This window comes from Sceloporus undulatus, chromosome 6 (assembly GCF_019175285.1).
Source record: "Sceloporus undulatus isolate JIND9_A2432 ecotype Alabama chromosome 6, SceUnd_v1.1, whole genome shotgun sequence".
Taxonomy (NCBI): Eukaryota; Metazoa; Chordata; class Lepidosauria; order Squamata; family Phrynosomatidae; genus Sceloporus; species Sceloporus undulatus.
This window is the reverse complement of record NC_056527.1, coordinates 87,996,510-88,021,897: the sequence shown is the minus strand read 5'-3', so window position 1 is coordinate 88,021,897 and position 25,388 is coordinate 87,996,510. Positions and strand designations below refer to the sequence as shown.

General features: G+C 42.8%; 2 protein-coding genes across 2 annotated transcripts in view; both read right to left on the bottom strand.

Annotated features, from left to right (window-relative positions):
- THRA (thyroid hormone receptor alpha) overlaps positions 1 to 16,950 on the bottom strand; it is a 146,716-nt gene extending 129,766 nt beyond the window's left edge. The window contains exon 1 of the mRNA XM_042476524.1: positions 16,496 to 16,950. The gene's annotated coding sequence lies outside the window, so the exon portion shown is untranslated. The remainder of the gene's footprint in view (positions 1 to 16,495) is intronic.
- Positions 1 to 25,388, bottom strand: part of RARA (retinoic acid receptor alpha) — a 938,446-nt gene that overhangs the window by 658,253 nt on the left and 254,805 nt on the right. The window lies entirely within an intron of this gene.

Sequence of the window (25,388 nt, the reverse complement as noted above, 5' to 3'; positions counted from 1 at the left end):
CTGTTACAAAAACTTTATTCCTCTCCCAAACATCCCACTCACCCCCGATTCCAATATTCTAGCAACCAGGCAGGAACAGAAATGTGGATCTCAACTAGCTCTGAGGTCTTGACCAGAGGAAATCTTGCACGTAAACAAGTTTAGGGAATACAAAGCAAGATTGCGTGCAAAAAGGAAACAAAAAAGTATGTGAAGATGCACGTGCAAATAAATGCATGCTTGTTCCTTGGGCATACACTCCCCTCCAAAGATGATCTATCTTGAGCCCCTCTGTTACCAAACCCAGCTGGAATCCAAAGTATTTAGGGACAGCAGCTGCTGAGACTGCCAGCAACTCTGGTTTGGACAGAGGATGCCACAAAGATGACATCAGCAAAGGAAACAGAGTGGTCCCTGGAGTAGAGAGACACTCTGAGTCACTCATAGCGCTTGTCTCCACACAACAAATCCATGGCCCTGGGGTTACCCAACCATACTGTGTCAAGCCTCAAACCCAGGAACATTGAGGCGCCAGTGGAGGTCATGGCAGATGTGAGTCCAGGGACACCTCACCCTGCAAAACGCACACCCTTCGGCATGGCAACAGGATAAGCTATTGTGAAACTGACATGACTCCATGTAAGAGGTGAAGAGAGAGTGGGAGGGGGACCACAATAAAAAGAAAGGCAAGTCATGCGGCTCAGTTGAGCTTGCATTCCTCCGTTTCCAAGAACATCAAACCAAAGAGGAACTCCCTCCTCTCAGGCCTGTGACAGGCAGACCCAAAGATTGATCCAGAAAACAGCTGACCTATATCTGGAGGTCATGAACTGACGGCATAGGGCTCTCTGTTGGCATGAGTCAAACCCGAATGGGGGAAGGAATCGATCCTTTGAATTCAGGGACTGAGCTGTTTAGTCTTCTAATGGGGAAAGCAGCTCCGAGAGCAGCAACAGCACAACAAGGTAGATTTCCAGGACGCCCACAAGCCACACTGAATTGCACTAAATGAAGAATTTATTCAGGCGGTGGTGCCTGTTATGTGGGTGGCCAAAAGGAAGGGAGGAAAAAAGAGAAGGCTTTTGTAAACATCAGAGGAGAAATAATTACTTTTTCAGTCACTTGCTTTTACTGTATATCTGAGATTTTACACCTCTTCAGATCAGGCTGATGCATTTTCTTTTTATGGAACTCCAAATCTTTCATAGACAGGTTAAAAGTACTAGTGTTGTCCTTGCTACCTTTATTTATTTATTTGTAGTAACAATGAATTAACATGAAACAATACATTTAGTAATTTTAACTTTTACCTTTCACAAAATCAGGGCAAGCATTAGGGCAAACAATCTTTTTACACAACGAGCAACAGATATTTGCTCCTGCAGAAATATTACTTGAAAGGGTGGCAGACACTTTTATTTGGGGGAATTGTGCCTCCAGTAAAACTGGCTGTCAATACTGTCAAGTAATAATTCTGCAGGAACAAATGTCTGTTGCCAGTAATATGTTAACATTGTATTAAGCTATTCACAAATGGGGTTTAGTGGACTATGACTCTGGAGACCAGGATTTAATCCCCAGCTTGGCCATGAAACCTTGGGCAAATTACAGCTTCAGTTGGAAGCCAATGGCAAACCTCCTCTGAACTAATCTTGCCAAGAAAACGCCATGATAGGGTCTCCTTAGAATCACCATAAGTCAGATATGACTTGAAGGCACATACCAATAACAAATTCACACATACTGTACATACAGTACTGGCAAAACCTCACCACCAACACTAAATGATGAACAAGAAACATGCCTTTAAAATAACAATTCCAATTTCTGTCTCTTATCCACTGGAAAAATATTTTACACTCTCACATACTTTGTTGTACAAATTCTGGATGGCTTTTAAACCGTTGCAGGCAATGATGCCGTTACACTGATGTTGCCTGAGTTATTGTGAAGACTAATTCTGGATTTGCACAGGAGCTCCTGTGCCCTAGTGGGTCCTCTTCTTTACAGGAGGATTCTGGCAAATTGTGGAGGATATAAGCTGAACTTGAGCAGCACTATGTTTCCTGCATTGAGAATACTGTGAAAACATTAATGGTAGCTAAGGCCCAGCTACAACCAATGTAAAGTAAAAACAAACAACATTAATGTGTGTCACATCTTTAAATGTCAGTGTATATTAATGAATCAGAGTTGCCAGATATATTTGTATGTAGGTTCTATAAATACAAAGTTTGCAAAAGTTATATTTAAGAACTATTATTCCCAGAATCTCTCAAACAGCATGATCCATGTATGGTCCAAAACACACTGCAGAAATAATCCAGTTTAAGACCCCTTTAACTGCCCTGGCTCAATGCTAAGGGATTCTGGGAACAGTTGTTTTGTGAGATATTTAGCCTTCTCTGGTCCAAAACACCCTTCAGAAATAATCCAGTTTGATACCGTTTTAACTGCCCTGGCTCAATGCTAGGGAATCCTGCGAACAGTAGTTTATTGTGGCACCAGAGGTCTCTGACAGAGAAGGCTAAATGTCTCCCAAAACTACCGTTCCAAGGCTTCCCTAGCCTTCAGCCAAGGCAGCTAAAGTGGTCCCAGACTGGATTATTTCTGCAGTGCAGGGATGTAGCCAGGGGGGGGATCTGGGGGTCCGGACCCCCCCTTCCATTCGAAAAATGAATGGTGTGTGCTGCTGCGCCGCTGCACTCAAGCCCCATTATAATGGTGGCACTTAGTCTGGACCCCCCCCTTCCTAAAATCCTAGCTACGTCCCTGTGCAGTGTGTTTTGGACCTATGTCTCCATTGAATGCAATATGATGAACCAAAATCCCTAAAGTAGCTATGCTGGGTGCAGGATTCTGGGTATTGTTGTCCAAAAAAACCCCAAAACCACCTTGGCATACTCTGCTATAGTATCTATGTGTTACACATTTGCTGCAGGCAATACTGATGTTGCAACCTTGTTTCCCACAGCAGCCACAAAACACATGAAATTCTCTTTGGTTGAATGGCAGAAAATACATTTTTCAAACTTTTTTTTATCTGTCTGTTTTTGCATGTAAAGTCCTAACCAACACACACCCAGAAAAACAGGAAAAATAGCTTTTTCTACAAAAGCTGTGGATTGCTGTTTCCCCACCACGCCATTCACCGTACTTTTTCTCCCCCATTAGGCTTTCTGACAGCCTTCTATTGTCAAGTAGAGAGGCAAAAGGGAGCTCCCTTGAGCAACCACAAGGTTGATCTTCTTGTTTAAAAAACCACCATGGGAAAGGCTGGGGTTTTGAAGCAAACAATCAATGTCATTAGGCAATGCAAGTTACAGGAACAGCCAAAAATGGGGGGGGGGGGGGAACCCAATACAAAAAAACAAAACAGAACCTATGGCAACCATCCTAAGGGAAGAGTCAAAGGTTCACTTGAAATCAGCCTTAACATAATTTGCCAACACTTAAACAATTCTTGGATAATAAAAGAGAGTGAATGAGAGAAAGAAAGAAGGAAAGAAAGAAAGAAAGAGGGGGGGAAGAGAACATTTGAACAAAACATGACACATGAAAGAAAGAAAAATAGGATTAAGCAGCCAAATTAATGGTGGACAAATTAAATCTATCTGCAGCAATAAGCAATAATTACAAATGGATCCATCAGGTATAGAAAAAGTATAGCTCTGAATATCAGGTTAAGTTTGGAGACAAACAACAGAAAACCATCACCTACATGCCTTGCTTGTAAATTTCCAGAGATGCAACTGGGTGGCCAGTGCAGAAAACACAACACCAGGAAAGATAAACTACAATAGTCCTGGCTCAAAGCCTTGTACAGTATTTGTGTGTGCCTTCAAGTCACCTGTCGACTTATGTTGACCCCATGAATTTCATAGGTTTTCTTAGGCAAGGAATACTCAGAGGTTGTTTTACCAGTTCCATCCTCTGAAATATAGCCTACAGCACCTGGTTTTTGTTGGCTGTCTCCAGACATAGCTTTATCTTCTTCTGACCCAGCAATCTAAAGAGCACAGACAGTGAGGACTACCTGTATTTCTCACAATTCCATCACTCTAAATATCATGAGAAATTAAGGGGCTGTAGCCCCTACCTACCACTGCTACCAAGTAAGCTTATCAGGATTCACCAACAGAAGAAGGTCCCTGGGCAGAAAGCATTCAGTAATTCCACATTTTATAACAAGAGTGAGAAAGGTCCAGGCCTGGGGTCCCGTGTGGCCTCACCAAAGTTGATTTTGACACACCAGACTGCCTTTTATTTTCTGTAGAAAATAGAGTGAATTGTCTCTCTTGGGCCCCATACAGACAGGCCAAAAAAAAGCTGCTTTGGGTCACTTTGGAGGTATGCTATTTAAACGATACATCTTAAGCGTCTTAAGAGTCCAGAAGCTGCACCACAGTCTTAAGAGTCCAGAAGCTGCACCAAAGTCACACTACAGTCCTTAGGACTGGAGCGTGGCTTTGTCATGGCTTCCAGACTCTTAGGAAGTATGCATCATTTAAACACCATACCTCCAAACAGACCCGAAGCAACTTTATCTTGGCCTGTCTGTATGTGGCCCTAGATTCCTCCAGAAGAAGCAATGTACCACTCATACAGCAATTTACCATTCACCACCTGCAAAGGTGGTGGGACTGATTGAAAGCCCTCCTCTGCAGATCTTAAAGCTTGAGCTGGTTTACATAAGATGATACGGTTTTTCAGATAACCTGGACCCAAGCCATTTAGGGCTTTAAAGGTCAAAATCAGCACTCTGAATCGTGCTCAGAAACAAATCAGTAGCCAGTGAAACTGATTTCATAGGTGAGTCACATGCTCCCTATAACTGGCACTGGTCAACAGCCTGACTGCAACATTTTCAATCCACTGAAGTTTCCAAACAGTTTCCAAAGGCAGCCCCACATAGAACATGTTACATAGTAGTCCAAACAAGATGTAATCAATGCATGTGTCATCATAGTCAGCTCTTCCATCTCAAGGAATGGGCATAGCTGGCACACTAGTTTTAGCTGTGCAAGTGCACTCCTGGGCACAGCCGAAACCTCGACATCTAGGATCAGATCTACATCCAATCTGCTAACCTGAGATTTCAGTGGGAATGTACCCCATCTAGCACAACCAGAGTTCCTATCCTGATTGGTCTTTTGACTAACCAGAATCACCTTTGTCTTGTCTGGATTGTTTCATTTTTTTTTATCCCCATCCAGTCCATCACTAAGAGACTGATTCAGTATTGAGAAAGCTTCCTTGGAATCAGATGGGAAGGAAAGACAGAGTTTTGTATCATCATCATAATGATGACACCAAACTCCAAAACTCTAGATGACCTCTCTCATGGTTTCAGGTAGATGTTAAATAGCATGGGTGTCAAAGAGGAGTCCCTCAGCACCATCTTCTAATTTTGCCCCTCCAGGAAAGAACAGAGCCATTGTAAAACAGTGTCCCCAAGCCTCATCCTAGAGAGGCGGCCCAAGATACTATGGCTGATGGTATTGAAAGCTGCGGAGAGATCCAGCATAAACAAGAGGGGCACACTCCCCCTATCCACTTCTTTGTTTGGGTCATCCACTAAGAGGAGCAAAGCAGTCTCTGTCCCATAACCAGACCTGAAGCCAGATTGAAATGGATCTAGCTAATCTGTCTCATCCAGAAACCCCTGGAGCTGGGAGGCTACCACTCATTCCAGAACCTTGCACAAAAATTAGAATTTCTACATGGGCCAGAGAGTCTGAGAAACAGCAAACTGGCCCCAGGATACATCACAATTGCCCACTGCTGTTTTATGAGGGAGGGGGATATATTGGGGAAGATGCAGCTTTTCATAGAATGGGAAAGGGAAATGAAGTTTCCCCTTTTCCTTTTAAACATATGTAGTGCAAATGTTCATGGTGGGGTAATTTCACAGCAAGTGGCAGGGGGAGGGCTTAACTTGACTGCATTCATCTTCTCCAACTCTAATCCACCTAGATACTTACTATAAGCTGTCAGGAACTTAAGCAGGTCAATTCCCTACCTATATTCTTCTGTGTGTGTGTGTGTGTGTGTGTGTGTGTGTGCTTTTAACAGACATCCTAAGATTTGTGTCACTATTTCTTAATCATTTAAAAGACTCCCACAATCTGTACTACTTCTGGCTCATTTGGACTTTTCCCCTTCTCTCTCTCTCTCTCTCTCTCTCACACACACACACACACACACACTCTTCAACTGCGATCAACATTCAAGACCTTCTGGAAGTTCACCAATTCTTATGAGGTTGTTATTTTTTTATAAGGTCTTTCTCTTTCAATTTTTAAATGGATATATATCTTTTTCCTAGGTGCTTCCATTTTGCTTCCTAACTATAGACAACTCATTATAAATGTGCCCCCTACACTAAAATGTCAAAACAGGAATGCTCCTGTTCAGAGTTCCAGCCAACCATGCTGTCTCCTGGCACACTTCTACTCATTTCCTTTCCTATCAGGTTTTTGTTTTATTTCTGTCCAGCAGTTAACCATGGCCCCGTACAGACAGGCCAAAATAAAGCTGCTTCAGGTCACTTTAGAGGTAGGTTGTTTAAATGATGCATGCGTCCTAAGAGTCCAGAAGCCATGCCAAAGCCATGCTCCGAGCGCAGCTTTGGTGCAGCTTCTGGCCTCATCATTTAAACAGCATACCTCCAAAATGACCCGAAGCAGCTTTATTTTGGCTTGTCTATATGGGGCCCATATTCCTCTAAATATAACCAGTCTCGTTTGATTTTGGAAGCTGAGCAGAGTTGGGTTTGGCTCACTTTTGGATGACAGTCCACTGAAAAATACTAGGGATTTCCAAATAGGATCTCCACTGCTTGAAACTCTGGTGGGCTATTGCTGCCAGTCAGAGTTGACAATGCTAAGTTAGACAGACAAATCTGACTCAGGACAAGGCAGATTCCTACATACCTAATATTCACCCAATGAGCATGGTTACTGGGCTATTTGGAAAAGATTAACTACTGTATCGCCTTCTGCTTGCCCAAGGTATTTTGTACTTTTGCAAAATCTTGGGTCATCCATTTAGAGTGATGATACCACCTTCCAGTGCATCATACAATTTTGGGTCCATAAACATTCACAATGGAGAATCAGTTCACAGTTACTTAGTGTAGAGAATGATGATGATGATGAAATCCAGTAAGGTGGCACAGTGGTTAAATGCCTGTACTGCAGCCACTCACTCACAAATACAGTAGAGTCTCGATTATCCGACGTAAACTGGCGGTCCCATAGGTCGGATAGTCGAAAAAGTCAGATAATCCGGAGGGTCATAGGATCATGGCCTAGTGTTGCTCTGGCCCTAGTGGCGGTGGGGCTGCTTACCGCTTGCGGCCTGGTGGTGGTGGTGGCGGCGGCGGTCGGGGCCTTGGGCCTGGTGGGGGTGGAGCTTGGGGCCACTGCCGCCTCCGTGCCTGCGACCTGGTGGGGGTGGCACTCGGGGCTGCAGCCGCCTCCGCGTCTGTGGCCTGGTGGGGGTGGTGCTCGGGGCCACTGCCGCCTAGTGCTCCGCACCTGCGGCCTAGTGCTCCACGCCTGCTGCCTCGCTTGGGGCCTGGTGCTGGGGCGTGGTCAGGGCTCAAAGCCATGCCTACCGACCAGTCCGACGTCAGATAAACCGGAACGTCGGATTAACGAAGGTCGGATTAACGAGACTCTACTGTATATGAACACCAAATATATGTACCTGAAGGCCTTTTCAACTCAGGCTTGCATCCTTCCGAGGTCACTAAAATGAGTACCCAGCTTGTTGGGGGCAATTAGCTTACATATTGTAAACCATTTAGGGAGTGCTTATGTGCACTGCTAAACAGTATAGAAATCTACTTGCTATTGGTATTGCTGTTAGTGTAGTGGTTTGAGTGCTGGACAAAGATTCAAGGAGACAAAGGTTGAAATCATCACTCAGCCATGGAAAACTACTGGGTGACCTTGAGTGAATCACTTTCTCTCAACCTTAGAAGAAGGCAATGGCAAACCTCTTCTGAATAAATCTTGCCAAGAAAACCCTAGGATAGGGTCATCATAAATCCCAGTCAACTTGAAAGCCCATACTAGCAACAAATGATAAGACAATAAAAGACTATAAGCCATCTCCTCTAAATACAGGGAGAACAGTCAGACGAGGAGCTCTGAAGAAGCAGCTTTGTGACTTCCTGAATTCAGAACCTGGAAACTTACTTTGAAGAAGGAATATAATGGCATGCTGAAGCCAACCCTAACTGAGCACTGGTTGAAGGAAGCTGGAGGTAAGTAGTGTATTAGCATACTGCTCAGCAGTTATGAATGGAATCAACATTACATTATTCAATTCAATTAAATTTGATTTTATTATCAGACAACCAAAAATGGGTTACAACTAAAATGTCATTCCTTTCTATTCATTTTCTTGAAAGTAACTTTTCAAGCTGTGTCTGAGACCACAGCAATGAGACAGCACACTTGTGTTAACTAGATCATTAGTACATTTGCACTGAGTTGGCCTTAGAGCTTTATAAAGTGACCTCTCCAGTGTGTGGCACAGAAATAGGCTGTTTGGAGGAGGCTTAGGCCAGGAGTGGACATGGTCTTAATAAACTATTAGGCTCACAACAAGAAATTCTGTGTTGCACTACCGGAGTACTGCAATGTTGCCCGTCTTCTGGTCAGGTGGGCGGTGTGACGCTGGCTTGGGGGCGGTGTCAGGGCATGCGTCGTCTAAATGACATGCCCTCATGTTGCCTCAAGCCATTTTGTCCCATAGTCCCCATGGAATGTTGATTCCATTCATAACTGCTGAGCAGTATGCTAATGCTTACCTAGAGCTTCATTCAACCAGTGCTTAGTTAAGATGGGGACTATGGGAGGAAACACTGGTTTGAGGTGGCGTGGGGGTATGGCATTTAGATGACACATGCTCCAACACTGCCCTCTAGCCAGTGTCACACCGCTCACCTGACCAGAAGGCAGGCAACATTGCAGTGCTCCAGTGGTCCGACATTTATACGCCACATGCTGCAGGAATACCGAAGAGCTGCAGCCGTGGCAGAAAAGCTGGATTGGGGCCATTGCATGCTGTTGCCACAGCCCTGGTCCAGTCAGTTCTCAAGGGGATGGCATCAACCCACCCCCATAAGGCCATCTGTTTCAGCTCTAAGATAAGAGGGCAGTCATCATAAGCTAAAATGAAACAAAAAAAACACCTCAAACCCTAATATAAATGTGTTTAAATTAAAAAGTTATTTGGATAATTTTAATATAATAAAGTTTCATTTTTATGAAAAATAGTCTTCAATCATCTGAATGCTTTTGCTGTCACTGAAATACTGCAATCTTTGAGCAGGAATGTTTTGTACTGAACAACTGGAAAGAATGCTGCCTTCACACCTTCCTTCACACTTCTAGAAGAGGGCTAGAAACCTGCTTTTCTAAAAGGGGGCAAAAATGAAAGCCAAGAAGAAGCCTGGAATATCATTGAAATGAACTGTGTTCCATTCCCATTCCAGCCAGTTTTATTTCTCTTTATTTTTAACCTGAGTTTCAGTTGAAGGCATTAATATGTACAAAGGCAGCAGTGGTTTTGCTGGTTCTTTGTCATATGTGGAGAAGGGAAACGGGGGGCCCCAGTTTCTCCACCTTATGGAGATGTTGCAAAGTCCTATCCAGCAGCCCAGGACAGGAAGCTGGGTTGCAAATGTGACTAGATAGGGAACTTGGGTTCAACAGCTTGGGGGGCCTCTTTGTCTTCTGAGAAGTAACATGGCAGATGGGTAAGACCAATTTGCGTGCTGTGAAGAGGCCTCTTGGCATTACACAACCATGAAGACCTTCCTTCATGTCCACATCTTCCTCTCCATTCCCACACAGAAGGACAGGACTTGTGATAGGTTCTTGATCATGTGGTTCCCAACCACCCCTCACCCTGCTGCTGCTATACTTTGAGGCGGTACAGTCAACAGAAAGGTTTACTGTTTCATTGACTGCTTAAGAACTAGGCTCAACTGTGGGATTTCATTTCAGGAGCCTGTTTCCAATTCTATAAGCCACTCTCTCAATACAAATACCTAAAACCATGTTACTCCCCCCCCCCAAATCTGGACTATAATTAGTTATATTATTAGTAATACACAGAGCTCATTTATTGCTCTCTGAGTGCTCAAAGCACTTCTCATGCATTATCTCAGCAAGCATTACAACTCAGTAAGGAAAGCTATTATCATCATACGTCTATTGCAAAAAAGGGGGACTGAGGCTAAGTCACAGCAGCTGGCCTAAATCCACTGACCTAGTAATCTTATGGATGAGATGTAATTTGAACTGCCCATCCTGGCTCACAGCTCAGACCTGAACACCTGTATTGCAAATTTTGGTTTCTGGTAATGGGTCTATTTTAGGTAGGAAAACTAAAGGTTGATACAAGATAATTATTTGCCAAAGGATTACCAAAGATCTTAATGGCTATTAACATGAATCTCTTCACTCCTAATCTCTAAGCAAGGGTTGGAGATCCTTTGGTCTGCCAGAGTTTTTAGACTTCATCTTCCAGATGGCCAGTAGCAGTGGATTATGAGGGTTGTAGTTCAAAACATCCAAAAGGTCAAAGGTCCTGTACCAGCCCTGTACTAGGCTCTGCATCAATGACTTTTAACCTGTACTTTATGAGCCACAACCAACATAGCAACATCACCATACTCATATTATTAATTTGCAAGGATGTTCAATGTATGTAGCTCCACCAGCATACTTACACAGTGGTGACATTCTTGCGTCCAAGTATGGGGAAAGCAAAGATGTGCCAATGTACCAGACCCGCCTTTCAGATAGCCTTTTATACTGCCAGTGAATGTAAAATTGCTTGTCTAAAGAAGTAGTGATCTGGATAGCTTGGAGAGCCCATCTCCTGCAACCTGATCCTTTCAGCTGGAGAAGTGATGCCAAACTAAAAACAGGAAAGGGCTCATGTACCATTGATATTTGTAAAGAAGAGGGAATTTCAACAGATGTTCTTTGTCACACAACAAGGTAAGAAGCAACATCTGCTGAAATTTCCCTTTCTATACAACCATTAAAAAGAGACAGTAACCATTTCCAGTTTTCACTTTGGCAATCTTAAACTGGAGGTGCTGAGAAGAGCTGTTCTACTGTGGAGCAAAGGTGGTTTACCTAACGTGAGCCACATTCAGTTTGACTTGTTGCCACTAAGCTGTATTCAGCGTGGAAGATCACAGTCATGTTCTTCTACTGTGCACAAGTGTGAATCTGAAGACACACCTATATATGAGATTATTAGCATATTTTGCCCCACTTTAAAAAAAAACCCATAAATAACAGCAGCTACAGGGGAACTATAATGTGTGAAACTTTAATCCTTTGTAGATTATGTGATGCATGAAACTCTAATCCTTACTGTGTTGATTTATCCATGAATTGTCCCATAATTAACCAAACAAACTATGGTAATCTGTTTCTCTCCTTCCCCTTTTGTCAGCTTCCATGTCAGGGTGGACAGCTGGGAGGAATAAGCCAGTAAAACATTACAGTCCTGGATTCAGACATAACAACAAGCCATGGCTGAAACCAACTATAAGATCCAATAAGACAACGAGAAACCAAAGCTTTTCACTGGTTTGCAACTGCCTAACAAACCACATTTGGAGAATACAACGACAAAACGGAAGTCATCAAACAATAACCTACTTATATGCAAATCTCATCTGCCTTGTTTCTAAAAGCCTTCCTAGTTCAGATTTGTTTGCTTTTTTTTACATCTTAAAATAAGTGATTTTAAAACAAAGCAAAACAATGCTGCTTCTGTTTTGTTCAATGAGTTTTCAAGCCACTTTGGTGAGGTTTTAAGCATGTCTGTTTTATAATTATGTCACAGTATGTCACCTTCACTTCAGCACATAGAAATGTGACTGATGAAATCCAATAAATAACCCAAATATTTTTTTAAAGATAAATATAATAGATAAAGTAAGAGAACGGGACTTTCAGGGCATTAGCTGCTTGATTTGCAAGATGGCTTGACCCCCTCCTCATTTCAGATATTAAGCAACACCCCCGCCCCAATCCCAAACCTTTTGCCAATAAAGGAATACAACTATCATCCCCTTGTGTCACAGAGAGAAGGTCATTCAGCTCACACTGAAGCCCCAGCAACACAACCAGCTACTGTTTCCTGATATACACACACAGAGCTCCACAGAGAAGGGGAGAGAGAGGAAAGGCATCTAAGAAAAAGGGTCAGCTCTTCTCCACCCACCCATTCACCTCCTCCCCCTTTCCCTACCACCCCGGCAGGCACCAACGAAAGCAGGATTCGGTTTTCATTTGGCACAGAGGCGGTGGCAGCCCTGCGCTTAATGCTTTCCGACAACTGGCAGGGGAAATTCAAATGGGGGGGAGGAGGAGAGGGAATTAGATCCTACATCAGAGAGAGAGAGAGAGGATGAAGGCAAGGATCCCACAGGCAACACACTTATTAATTAGGCCCTTTTGGGTATACCAGAACAATTTTTGAATATATTAAAAATACTAACTACTAACTAAATTCTAAAAGCTGCTCTCGGATTTTGCAAAGATGAAGTACCCCACGTTTCTGTAAATAGGATCCAAACTGGAAAGGTGGACAAGTGAGAATGGACAAATATCCAACTACTTTAAAAGTAGCTTGATTTGCATAAATCAGCAAAAGAAAGTATTCACATCATGTAGATAGGCATTATTGCACTGTTGAGCAGAAATTACAGGGGCCCCCACCACATTCGCTGGGGTTAGGGGCACAGGACCCCTGTGAAAGTAGGAAAAAAACACAAATAAAAAATCACTACAGTTTTCTGTGGGTTTTCTAGGCTATGTGGCTGCACTCTGGAAGAATTTATTCCTGATGTTTTGCCTGCACCTGGCATTTTGTGGACAAACAACTATAAAATCTGCTAGGCAGCATGATTTATTCTACTGTTGTCAACTGCCTCTCAGTCGACTTCGACTCATGGAGACTCTGTGGATGAGACATCTCCAAGACCCCTAATCTTCCACTGCTCTGCTCAGGTCCTATAAAGTCATACTCAAGACCTCCCTAATAGAGTCTTTCCAAATGGCATATGATCTTCCTCTCTTTTAACTTCCTTCCACCTTTCCTAGCATTATTGTCTTTTCTAATGAGCATGGTTTATACACATGTGCATACTAGTTTAGCACTACAGTACTCTTATGTCTGTTTGAAGAGGCATGGTTACAATCTACCCAGAAAGTCAGAGAAATGTTATCTCCACACCTTTACAGGTTGTCACATCTTCATTAGTGTTTTGCCAGTCAGTGCCTTTGGGGCCTAATTTTTCCATCAATCTTTTAATTAAACTACAATGCATCCCCCCAACAGATAAACAGAAACAGATAGGCTTAAAATTATTAAAATATTATTAAAATATCATTAAAATATTGGCCTAAGAGTGTGTATGTCGAAAGTATTTTAGCAAATATAAACATTTATTTGTCAGCTGGCATCACTTCATCACCATGTCTTTTTGTTCTTAATTATTTATTCAAAACATATGCATCACTTTTATTTTCCCAGTATGGAACTTGAAGATGTACACATGGAATTTTCAACAGGCTCTTTTGCCTGTTAGGGAAGTAATTAGGAGGAGACAGGACAGTTCACTTTAAGCCCCACTTTTTTTCCTGATCCATTTTTGTACAGTTTTTAAAATCTACCCTAAAAGAGCTTTAGTGCAGATTTTGAAAACTATATAAAAACAGATCAGAAAGAAAGTGGGACTTAAGGTGAACTGTCCTGCCCCCTTCTACATAGCAGTAGCAATTATACTGAATGTATTCACACTATAATATATAGCAGCTTGATATCATTTCAACTATCATGGGTTCATTCTACAAAATAATGGGATTTGTAGTTTGCTGGGTTACCTAGGATTCTTTACTAGATTGCTCTAAAGGAGTGCTACTCAAAGTGGTGGTCCACGGAGCAGTGCCAGTCCAGAAGCTACCAGCTGCCACTTCGAAGTATGTTTCCAGCAAATGAAGCAAATATTATAATAATACAGTAAATAAGATGCTGGTCTATGATAAATGATGGGAGAGAGGTTGCTAGTCCACTATATCAGGTAGTTGAGAAGCACTGTATGTAATGCCTTTTCTTGAACACTAGAGCTCTCTTCACAGAGAATGTAAGCATCTTGCCAAACTGCAAATCCCAGGATTTCACAAGACGAAGCCATGGCAATTAAAGTGGTAACGGTAAAGTGCAGATAGTAGCGTAGATGGAATGTACCAGGCTGTGTACAGCTGGAAAGTACACAGCAATCCCTATGCAACCTACAGTGCATAGGAACTGGAGGAGGATCCCTGACCCTAGAGTGATCCCTAGCCCAAAATCTCCCCATCCCTTTTTAAAGAAAGTGAAAGAAAGTATAAGTTGAGTCACCCTTATCAGAAATGTTTGGAAGCAGAGGTGTTTTGGATTTTGGATATTTATTTATTTATTTATTTGGATTTCTGAACACCTGTATTTACATAATGAGATACCTCGGAGATGGAAACCAAGTCTAAACACAAAATTTCATTTATGTTTCATATAAACCATATACACACAGCCTGAAATTAATTTTATACATTATCTTTGATAATTTTGCGCATGAAACATATATATATATATGGAACCATGAGAAAGCAAAGGTGTCATGATCTCAGCCACCCATGAAAAAAAGTTTTGGTTTCTGGAAATTACAGAATTTCAGATAAGGGACACTCAACCTGCATTATCCTATAACAGACAGGACTTGCAATAAAATAAAGCAACAGAGTACTCCAGTCCAGGATTTCAGGCAGAGACATAGAATCATAGAATTGGAAGGGCCCTCATGGACCATTCAAGTTCTGTTCTGTGAAGATCTCCAGCTAAAGCATCCCCAGCAGGTAGCTATCCAGTCTATTTTTAAAAAGCCATTCAAAAATGAGACCCCATCACCTTTCTCGGCAATTGGTCCCATTGCCACACCACCTGAGTGTCAAGAAGTTCCTTCTACTGTTAAACCAAAATCTACCCGCCTGTAACTTTAGACCATTAGATCTGGTCCTACCCTCTGTAACAGCAGATAATAGACTTGCTTTTCCTCTCTATGACAGCCCTTGAGGTATCTAAACAGTGCAATGAAATAATTCCTCAATCTTCTCTTCACCAAGCTGAAAAAAGCCCAGTTCCTTCAACATTTCCTCATATGTTTTGTTCCCCATACCTCTTATCACCATAGTTGCCCTTCTTTGAACCTGTACCAACTTGTCTATATCCTTCCTAAAATGAGATCCCAAGAACTGGGGGATGAGGTTTGACTAGCACAGAATACAGTGGGACTATAACTTCCCTCATCTTGGAAACTATCCTGTATTAATGCAGGCCAAAATAGCATTCACCTTCTTACATGTCTTCTTTCAAGATATTCCATTCCATTCTCCCTGTTTCCATTTTCTAATTTTATCTCAATTTAAGTCAATACACCCACTGAGTATGTTCAGCGTTGATGAGGTTAATGCTCGGTTTCTCACTGGTCAGGGCTTCCCCAGATCCCAAATATTTTCCCAGATCCCAAGTACTGTTTTGTATTTATGCAAACCCTGGAGTTTATCAGACAAGGGAAATTGGAAGTATAATCCAATGGCAATCCGAATGCAATCATGGGGTTTAACGTTACTGAGTGATAGACTACCACATGCAATTTCGGGCAATGGCAAGCTATTTTCGGGCAATGGGAAGTCAGTTCGAATGCAGTTCGAATTCACGTAAATTCGCTGAACTAGCGAATTCATGTGAATGCATTCTGGCCCCACTTTCTTTTCACTCGAAATTAAGAGAAATTCCTCCCGTGTGATAAACTCCCCTGATGTTCCCTCAGCATGCTGGCACCTTCCTCTTGTGCATGCATCATGAATCTTTTTACAACTCAGAAAAGGAATATCATATTAGTTTACAAAGATAATCTCTGAACATGTCAAGAGTGCTCTTCCATTACTGACCAACCTCAGCCTGTCCCAAATACATTTACAATAAATTCAACACATTTGCAGTGGAGGAAACAATCTGCCTTCTAAAACAGTTGGCAGAACTCGTAATGCAGCTCTGACCCTGGGCACCTCTGTTTTCAACAATTAAGCGCCAGCCCTTCATCCCTTAACAACCTTCTGAGAACACTCTCTGAATTTCCCCCCAAACACGTCCAGGTTTCTAGCAGTACTCCCATGCCAACACTAAATCTTAAAGAGAGTTCTCCTTACCTGACTGTTCTGATTTACATTTCTGGGGAAATTTAAAATAAAAGAGAAGAAATTCTGCAATGTACTCTAACAGTGATTATTATTCACCGCTGCAACATCCCTGCAGACTACCTACTCACCATCTCAACCATCTGGCAGAGTGAGGCTGCTGTCTCAAGAGGTAGATGTGGTGGAAGGGTGAAGAACCTAAGTGAGGTATTGAAAAGCACAGCTGTACATACCTTGCAATTTGTCCCCTGAGCTAGCCTGGTCCCATCAGGTGTGGTGGTTTACTGTGTCCTGTCACCACAGTTGAAGTAAGATTTAACTGCAGGTCTGGTCAATATATGTACATGGATTGGAGCAGGGGATATCTTATCTTTTACCTCAGACAGCCATATATCTCAGGACAGTCTTGTGCATTCGTAGGCCTTTAGGGATGCAAAATCCATGCACCACAAAAAAAGAGTAAAGTACAGAAGAGGAGCCTGTAGAGGGAGAAACTCTAGTCAGATCCATGGAGATGAACCACAACTCAGACAACCGAGAGGAGCCATCTGTCGGGGATGCTTTGATTTAGATTTCCTGCATGGCAGGGGGTTGGACTGGATGGCCCTTGCGGTCTCTTCCAACTCTATGATTCTATGAAGCAACACATACACACACACCAATTTCAGGCAGCCTGGCTTGAAGGTTTAAAGCTATATAGGCTGCATCTGCACTGCAGAAATAATGCTGTTTGACACGGTTCTAACTAACATGGCTCAGTGTTATGGCATCTGGGATTTGTAGTTTGTTGGAGCACTAGGGCTCTCTGACAGAAAAGGCTAAAATCTCACAAAACTACAATTCCCAAAATTCCATAGCATTGAGCCACAACAGTTAAAAGTGGTGTCAATCTGGATTATTTCTGCATTATTTATGAACGCAACTATCACTTGATTGTTATTGTAGGTTTATTTTTTATTTGTGACCTGCTATATTTTTATTATTTAATGTTAATATGTATTAATATGTATTATGTTAAATTATTTTTATATAGAATGTACGCCATTGGCAAGCTTTTTTATTTTATTCTATTTTTAACTGTATGTAAAGCGTTGTGTAAATTTACAGCGCTCTATAAATAAGGCTTAATAATAATCATAATAATAATAGTAATAACTATCAGTGCTATCCCACAACCATCACCAATTTGGATTCCCCTCTAGGTTTAGGAATGGTTGCCACTGAAGATAAATCAACACAATGATGGCAGGCTGAAAACTTAAGATGGCTCCTGTACCCTTAATCTCTGTATAGACGACTGAATGTCAGCAGGTGTTGCTTGTCACCCTTGCTGCAATACCTTTTTCTACACAAGCATTAAAAGTACAGAAGCTCTCTCCAGTTCTCACTGTGGCAATCCTACCTACTAAAGCAAACTTTGGTCCTCCAGACATTTTGAACTGAAGCTCCCAAAATTCCTGACTGTCAACCAAGCTGGCTGGGGCTTCTGGGAGTTGAAGTCTAAAACAAAGAATGACCTAAGGCTGGGAATCACTGTACTAAAGCCACTCCATACAAATGTTCACAGGTCTCATACATCAAGACAAATTGAGCCCGTCACCACAATACAAAAACAGGACTGGGCAATGCGTGGTCTTCCAGATGTTGTTGGACTCCAACTCCCATCAGAACCAGCAAACCTGCAGTCCAACAACATCTGGCAGGCCACACCTTTCCCACCCTTTGCATGATATAGAGCAGTCTTGTGGCTTGCACGGGCAAGCCCTCCAAGTTCAATGAACAACAGCATGCGGGTAATTCCTGACAATATCCAGCCAACGTTCCCCACCCCTTCCCCATGGGCATTTTTATTGGCAGTGTCCCCCTGTCTCTTTCTAGAAGGGTGTTCGGGTGGATCTGTAAAGCTCAAACCAGAGCCAGACACAGGCCCAGACCAAGCTTTCCCCTTCCTCCGCCTTTGCCTTCCATCTTCCAAATAGTCTCACTCCCCGGCGGAGCTGTGCCTGTTTTCTTCCTCGCCTGACTTTGAATTGGCCATTTATATTAAAAACCCATTGCAAGAGGATCTCCACGTGCATTTCAGCTGACATCTCTCCGCCCACACGCACCACTCTCTCTCTCACACACACAACACACACACACACAAGCGCAGATTCCAACTACTTATGCCAGCCGTGGTGAACTATGCCCCACTTCCAAAGCTAGAGCGAGAGAGAACCGCAGAGACAGAGAGCTAAAGGGTGAAGCCTCCCTTTAGAAACACACAAGATTCAAAGCAAAAGACACAGCCCTGTTTAGCTCCAGGCCTCTGCTGAGACCCTGCTGGGGTGGCCTGTGCTGTGCTGTACTGTACTGCACACTGCCTGAATACGTGCAAGGCCACAGCCATGGGGAGGGGCAGCTTGCTTGCCTGTGATCAACAAGTTCTTTGCAGACTAAGTCTTCCGTGGCTCCTTTCCAAGAGGGTTTGCCCTTCCTTCATGCCTTACAGGGAATCGGTGCGACTTTCCCCAAAGCAAATAGTGATGAAGAGTGCACAGCGTTCAGCTGGTTGACGGAGACTAGGAGCAGACAGGAAGCCAAAAGACTAGGAAAACTGTAGCAGCAAACTTGCAAGCCGTGGGCTGGTCTCAGATGAGATTAGAAACCACAAAATCTAACCAAACCAAAGCTCGGGATTTACAATTCCCCACCTTTGCCAAGGCTAAGCCGAGATCCTCTGAGATCTCATTTTTTGCCACAAACTCACTTGATTGTTTTATGCAAGCCGCAACTGCTCAGCCTAAAGCCTAATCTTAATCCTAATTTTAATTTGTAATGTTTCAAATTTTGTGTCCCTATACTGGGAGAAAGGGAGGATATAATAAATATAATAACAACAATCCTAATAATAACAACAACAATCCTATCAGTGATCTAAATAACACCAACCAGTTTCAGAGGGCCATTATAAGGATGTACTGAGATAAGGGATACTCAGCCTCTATATACATTATCTGGAATTCTGAAATCTGGAATACTCCAAAAATTGTCCATATGGGTGGCTAGATAGTGACACCTTTGCTTTTTTATTGTTCAGTGTATACAAACTTTGTTTCATGCACAAAATTATTAAAACTATAATGCATAAAATGACCTTCAGGATATGTGTATAAGGTGTATACAAAACATAAATTAATTTCATATTTGGACTTGGGTCCAATCTCCAAGATATCTCATTATGTTGATGAAAATATTACAAAATCCAAAAAAACAAAAACAAAAACCGTATCTGAAATCCAAAACATTTCCGATCCCAAGAATTTTGGATAAGGGAGATTCAATCTGTAAAGATAGAATTTAAATGGTTCTTTACATCAGGTATTGGAAACCTGGGATCCATGAGGTGCTGCTATACTACAGCTCCCCTTATCCTTGACCAGAGGCCAAGTTAACGAGGGCAATGGAAGCTAGAGTCCAATAGCCTTTAGAAGGTCATAGAAGCTACATTATCCAAATTATGGTTATCTGGATGCATGCCATCAATATTAGTGCTGAAGGCAAATATCTGTTCTTTCTGGTTTTATTTTTTGATTCTGTATCTGTATTTTATTTTTTTGGTGTACAATTTCCCATAGGTTTTAGCCACCATAGTCAATGGTCAGCGACAAAGTCCAAAAACATCTAGAGGGCAAATACCTCACTGTAACACAAAATATCAAGGATTTCAATATCAACGCTCAGCCTGGGACCTAAAATAACAAGAAGAAAAATGATTTTGCACACATGCGGTGCATTTTCCTCACTGCTGAATGCCCACAACCTCTAGAATATGGGGCGAGGGGATGAATCTTAGTACTTCTAATCTTAGATGTTAATCACTTTCCCCTATTCTAAGCATCAGTCCTCCTTAACAAAACACAGTCAAGAAACATGGCGAAACGTCAGGAATAAACTCTTCTAGAACATGGCCACATAGCCCAAAAACTCACAAAAAAACTATGGATGCCGGCCATGAAAGCCTTTGACTTCATAAAAGACAGTTGTTACAAAAACACAATTCATAGTTCCCTTGCTCAGCAATTTTATGAACGCCCTTGAAGACATCCACTTTTTAGTTCAGGGCTGAGCAAATCAATGAATACTGGGATATTACACACACCACACATCACTCACAAATTCACTATTTCCCAGGATGATCTTTCAGAACATAACAGTACACTGCAGGGAATGGTTTTATTTACTCTAGGTCAGAACTGGTGAAATAGTTACTCTCTCTGAGTGATGTTTGCCTAGGGTAGGGTGGGGTAGGGGACTCCTCCTTGGAGATCGGACGGCCTTGATTTTGGCACAGGCGGATGATGCCATTGCTGATGGCTGCATTCCCAGAGGCCTCCTTCACCGCAGGACTGAAATCCAGACTGTTGTACTGTGCAAAAGTTCAGTCAGTTCTCCAGTTTCTACAGACAGATAGTGGGTCTCAAGAGAGCATTTGCTATATCTAGATGAGCAAAAGCAAGGTCCAAACCTTTCTATGACCATGAAGTTCTCAATGTGGTCTCAGGCAAGTTTCTATCTCCCAGTCTACATCCCTCCTCATTTAATGTGTTTGTAGCAGCCTTCACCAGCCTGATGCCATCCAGATGACCATGCTGGTACATCCAGATTTGAGTAAGCTGGGAAAAACTGTACAATACAAACTATGAAAAATGTTGTGGTATAGTAGTTAGACAGCTGGACTAAGAATGGAGAGATACAGGTTCTAGATCCCACTGTGCTATGAAATTCACCAGGTGACCCTGAGCTAGTAATTTTCTCAGCATGATCTACTCCAAAGGGTAGATGTGATGATAAAATTGGAGGAGGAGGAGCCATGTATCCCACCTTGAGCTCACTAGTGGTAAAATGGGAGATAAACGTAACAAATAAGTAAACAACAATCTCCCATTTACAAGTTGTCTGTCGACTTAGGGTGGCCTCATGAATTTCATAGCTTTTTCTTAGGCAAAGAATACTCAGAAATGCTTTTGCCATTTTCTTCCACTGAAATATAGCCTACACTTCCTGGTATTTGTTGGTGATTTCCCAGCCAAGTACTAACCAGGGCTGACCCTGCTTAGCTTCCATTCCACAGATGCCAGCCCCTGATACAACAGGCCCACCGTACCTGTGGTCAACTAAATGTTGTTACCTGTGTACCCAAACTGGTACCTTACACATTACCCCGAACAATGTGCAGATAGACACCAATGCACACAGTACAAAAGCTTACCACACAGTTACACAAGAGGAAACACATGCTGCCATATTAAAACAAAAATATTCCCTAAGAAAAAATACTCTAGCAACCTTTGGCCATTATCAGAGACTGACCTGGGACATCTCAGAGAAAGGGGGAAACAACCCAGAGAAAAATAACCCTATTAGTGTATGCTTAAGTAGAAAAGCCAGAGGGGTGTGTATCCAGAATCCAACATATCATCCTGCAATCTGTTCTATTCATTAGACACCCAGGCTGCAGTCAGTACAGAAAGTAGAGTCAACAAAGGTCCTAGGAAAAGGTCATCCAAAAGAAAGGTCAAGTCAGGTGAGATGCAGAGGGCACCATGGCATTCAGTACTCTGCATCAGTCAACGGTACTACTGTCGGGTGCCACAATACCCCAGCTCATCAGTTCATCTCAGCCAAATGTAGACATTTGTCTACGGTACACAGGTAGTAACGTATACTGTACAAGTCGGAAAACCTGTTTTGTTGTTGTTATGAAGCTACTAAAAAAAGCTCAGCTGCCTGTGTAGTGCACATGTGTTTCACGATCCTGCCTACTGCAGATTAATTTCCACGCTGGCACCTCTAGGAGCCTCAAAACAGATCTGCTAAAATACCACCCGGGCTCAGCTACATGAGAGCAAAGTGTTCATTCACCTCTCAAAGCTATCACATCTCTCTCACACACACAGATGCTGCAGAAAAACAAGACTATAGCCTCTCCACCCTGGCAAGTATCCCTTACACATGCTTTGTAATCCACACAAAATGTTCTACCGAAAGAAACAGGCTACTAGAGTCAGGAACCTAGTGCAAGGGACACTATCGCGGAATCCACACAGACTGCCTTTCCTACACAACTGAATATCCACAATTCATTTCCACAGACCTGGACCAACAGTAGAAAGGCCTCTAAATGTACAACACAACACTTCCTTTTTAGTAATTTAAGTCTTCCTGGAAAAAGCCTCTCTTTTTTTCTTAATTAGCTATGGGGGTAACCAGAGATACAAGTACAGTATAGGGTTTGAAGAGACTGCAAGGGACATCTAACCCAACCCCTACTATGCAGGCATACACAATTAAAGAACACACAAAAAATACCCATTCAATATTAGTTTAAAGACCTTCAGAGGAGAATCTACCAGTCTCTGAGGCAGTCTATTCTACTCTCGAACAGCTCTTACACTCAATAAGTTGTTTCTAATGTTTAGGTGCAATCTAATGTCTAGATAGGAAAAGAAACTTTTTGAAGAGACAACTCGCTGAATCCCCAAACTAGCATGGCTGTGCTGGCTGCTGGGACCTGTAAGCCTAAAAAGTGACCAGTGTTCCCATAGTGCTGGCTGACTCTACTTGTTTCTGAATTAAGCTATTTGGCAACAGCACATGAGATTTGGCCTTCCAGAAGTTGAAATCTACTTAACATTGGTAATAGGGTGGTGGGGAGCATTAAGAACTCACATCACACATAGCATTTAAATCAAACAAGGACATTTTCACATCGAAGACCGAGTGATTCTTTAAACTTTTTTGCACGTTTCGGAGGCTTGCATGAATGCTGTTAAAGAGATACATAAAGAAGAATACAGTGGATGTAATGCAGCGGCGGGGGAGGGGGGGGGCAGAGGGAAGCACTTTCAGCACATGACAGATGATTATGCCCCAAGGTTGCCTTAGCTCTTTGCAGTGTTGACAAAACTCTTGCTCTCCCAACATAAGAAAAGAATTTCTAGGTTTGATTTCTGGCTTTGACCTCCTACTTTAAACAAGCTGCATTTCTGGCCTGGCTAAGCCCTCCCTCTGCTTGCTCACAGGCACTCCCTGCAAGCTGCTTTGGGGTGGGCAAGACAGAGGTCTCGGTCCAGGTCACAACCTTTGCCCTTTTAAGCAGCTACCATCATTTGCCCAACACTTGCAACTTCCTTCAAAGCCTGCCAGCTATAAATTAAAAAAAAGTCACCTGGTACACCTTTTTCTTTTAGCCCCACCAAAGGTAAAAGGTGACCTCGTCATCACCTCTTTTCCATCCCATCCAGAGCAAAAGTCAGCTCCTTTTCCAGAGTCAGGTAAAGTGACAATTAATATTGCATGGGGACAGAACAGTGAAAGACTGGCAAAGAGAGATCTGGGGGGAGGGTGGGCAAGGTAGGAGCCACAGGTTGATGAAAGAAGGCTTGTGTGTGGGGGGAGACAACAGGATACCCTTCCCTTTCCCAGCTGTCTGGAGCAGATCCACAGAGGGCAAGTTGATTTTCCTCACCTAACCAAGGCAATTCCACCTTGATCTGCTCCAACTTGCCACCTTTCAAGTTAAGAAACTTCTCTCCCAAAAAAGACCAGAGATCTGTGCCACCTCTTTTCAAAGGAAGTGGGTTGAAAGGAGCCTGGCTTGACCCTATCACCTTTTGCTGACCCACACAAGGGGCAGTCTCTGCAGCTATCCTTATGTCACAAACCAGGCCTTCCCCTTCCCTTCCTTCCTCTGAGTCTCCCCCCTCATTTCAACAAGCTAGAGCAAGCAAAAAAGGGGTTGTTTCCCTACCACCACCAAAAAGCAACAACAACAACAAAAGGAAGGTGGTAAGCTTTCTCTGCAAAGCTAACAAAAATAAAATAAAATTACAAACAACAATGCTGGGGGGGGGGCTGAAAAGTGGTACAGTACAATGCAGCTGAAAAGGATATAGTGGGGTGAAAGTTGAAAAGGGATACAATGGAGTTAGGGGAAGTATTAATGACATATGTGAAGTCAAAGGCTTTCGTGGCCAGCATCCATATTTTGTGGGTTTTTCGGGCTATGTGGCCATGTTCTAGAAGAGTTTATGCCTGACGTTTAGCCAGCATCTGTGGCTGACATCTTCAGAGAATGCTTGCCTGGAAAAGTTGGGTTTACAATACACATGCAAATCACTCCTGCATTCTCAGGCTCACACACTATATATATATGTGTGTATGTATGTATATGTATACACACACACACACACACACACACACACACACACACACACAACTTTTCCAGGCAAGCATTCTCTGAAGATGTCAGCCACAGATGCTGGCAAAACGTCAGGAATAAACTCTTCTAGAACATGGCCACATAGCCCGGAAAATCTGCATTATAGGTACTGGATACTAAATTACTTTGGAAGGGGAGGAGGGAGGGGGCTTTGAAAAGTACGTGTTGTAATAATGTCAGTATTTAAGAAGGATTTATCGTGTATGGTGTGTGATATTACGGGCCACGAAACCAATAAATAAAGCAGTTTGAAAAAAAAACAAAACATTTCTAAGACAGGCCAAAGGGGGTGGAGTGAAACAAAGCACCTCCTTGGCCCAGCAGCTTTTGCACTGTTCCAGTTCCTCCCTCTGGCCAGATGCGTGCAAAAACTTGCAAGCTGGCTGAGCTGCTGTGGACATCAACAGGGACAACAATTCAGGCCCCACAAGCGCCTTTTTCTCCCCTGGCCCTGGCAATTCCATTCCCTTCCTAAAAACATAACAATTAAATATCTGACAAGGAAGTTAGGATCAGCATCAATCGAGAGACATCTCAAGGCTTGTGGTAAGAGATATAGATACATATTTTAAAAAAAACACCCGCATTAGCAGCCGGGATTAAACCCCCAGCCTAGGCTTGTGTCCCACCGTGGACAGCTGTCACAGTGACAGCAACAGGAGAGTTGTCAACGTCGGCCCTCTGGACACCCCTTCCTCCAAGGCCAGGATCCCTAATGCATGGGTCCCTTGCCAAAGCATTCCTTCCTGTCCCCCTTTTGGTTGAGCAAGCCAAGAAGGGGAACCCATCACCCAGACCCTCCCAACATGGTTTCTGGACTGCGGGGGAAGACTGGGGCTGTATCTGCACTGCTGAAATAATCC